The sequence below is a fragment of the Austrofundulus limnaeus genome, unplaced genomic scaffold (genome assembly GCF_001266775.1).
Source record: "Austrofundulus limnaeus strain Quisiro unplaced genomic scaffold, Austrofundulus_limnaeus-1.0 Scaffold0, whole genome shotgun sequence".
Classification (NCBI taxonomy): domain Eukaryota; kingdom Metazoa; phylum Chordata; class Actinopteri; order Cyprinodontiformes; family Rivulidae; genus Austrofundulus; species Austrofundulus limnaeus.
In genome coordinates, this window is record NW_013952402.1 from 10,184,161 (window position 1) to 10,186,297 (window position 2,137).

Sequence of the window (2,137 nt, forward strand, 5' to 3'; positions counted from 1 at the left end):
GTCAGCGCATGCATTTGTACCTGAACGTGTTGTGCATTGGTGTGTGTGTGTGTGTGTGTGTGTGTGTGTGTGTGTGTGTGTGTGTGTTTGTTTACATGTGATTACTCATTTCAAAATGGGCTTGCACACGCAAAAGAGGTTACACTTTCCTGTTCCCACTCTCTCTTCCCAGCAGCGGAGTGGTCTCGGCTGAGTCGTAGATAAGATCATTGCCTGCCAGCCCCTAATGGCTCTTCTGATTATGAACCGCCAAACCTCTTGCTCACACACTTCCTCCTCATGACAGCCAGAAARGAAGTGAGCATCATCTCCCGGAAGGAATACCCTTCCTTATCATAATTAGGCAGCAATTAACAATTTGTCTGTAGCTTAATGCTGTGTTTAATTCATGTTGGAAGTTGAAACTCTAAATAAAGTTACACCCAACTTAACTGYGCTCAAGTTGCAAGTAAATAAACATAAAAATAGCAGAAATGGCTAAYTGTTGAGCTTAATAACCAGGATAGTTCTTGTTAGCGATACAAGCTAAAAGCAAAGTGTTGCACAGCATTTGATATGTGTTCACTTGAATGATCTGCACAAATGATTTTAGATCCATTGATATGAGCCATGATGGAAATGCCACCTGTTGAGGGTGTACCCCACCCYTCACACAGTGACTTCTGCACCTGGGCACCAGTAGGATGTGAGTATGGATGGATGGATGGATGGATGGATGGATGGATGGATGGATGGATGGATGGATGGATGGATGGACAGACATATGGACGGACATTGACACAATCACACCTAGATTGATAATTACTGCAGCTAACACTGCCTTATAAGTACAGAAACCGTTTTAGATTTTCAGATCAGGGCTTTTGAAAAAACTCTGATCTTTCAAGTCATTATTGTAGTTTGTGATTTGATTTTTCCAACTTAGAAATGGAAAGTTTTGACTCTAAATGGAGTGAGGAATAGGAAAATGTGTTTGACACCCACCTCAACCATATAGAACCTGGAAATTGACATCAACAAGACAATTTATTCTGCTGTGAAGGATGTCAGCTTGTCTCGTAAAGCTTAGCCCAGACTATGGATTATATATCCTGATAAGATCTTTACAAGGGCACCTTTGTCTCCAGGCTTRAATTCTGACATTTTAAAGTATAACAGAGGTCATGTTTAAGAGTCTTTATGATTAACAGAGCATTTGTCAGCCAGAGGAAATAAGTGATGTCAGCCCTCCAGCCTGTTAGACCATTGTTTTTTCCAGGGTTTCCATCACTGCCATGTGGGACATTTAGTGTCAGAAACATGGAAAACAGAGGGGGAGGGGACCAAGGCCTGAGATCACATCCTGCTTTTGTTGGGTYGCTTTAGGAATGCTGACAATCGGATAAATGTTTGCTCAAAATTTCCTCTTCATTTACTGAAACATACAAGTGTCTGTGCCTTAAAWTTATAAGGCAAAAACAGCCACTGAAATGATTTTAACTACATTTTCTTTTTCCTTCTTGTTCTCCGCTTTTGCTCAAACAAGTAATAAAAATGATAGACGAAAAAAATCAAATCAGGACATTTAAATTGATTCATAGTCCACTTCTGAAGCTGATTGGTTTAAACATATAAAATACATAAAATAACACACAGAGAAAATTCTAATGATGTTCTTCCATTTTTTTCCCTTTGTGGTCATGTGAACCAATGTCAGTGGGGAGCCAGAGAACAGAAAACATTTTGCCGCTCCTTGTTCAGATTATGACACCAAAATCACATTTACAGCAAAAACTGATTATGTAACAAAGCTTTATACTTTCAGAGTGAATTCAGATGTACTGTACCAGGGGTCTGCAACCGAGGGCTCTTTGGTCCTTCTGCAGCAGCTCTTTGAAGCTTTAACCAAAGCTAACATGAGATTTTTTTGTTTGTTTTTGGTTAACTTTAGCAGTTCTTCAGTCAATGTGTTTGCAAATATGTGACAAATAATAAAAAAGAGTGAAACACGTTAATTAAATCATGTGAGTAGCCTGTTAGCCACTTCAATAATCCAACTTCCAGCCTTAAAAATTGATCTCTCTCTCTTAAATCCATCAGTGCTACTTTTAAGAGTAGAGATGATACTAAGAATGCATATATATATATATATATATAT

General features: G+C 38.8%; 1 protein-coding gene across 1 annotated transcript in view; it reads left to right on the top strand.

Moving 5' to 3' along the window:
• Window positions 1-2,137, top strand: part of si:ch211-250c4.3 (uncharacterized) — a gene marked incomplete at its 5' end in the record, with an annotated part of 25,996 nt that overhangs the window by 8,493 nt on the left and 15,366 nt on the right.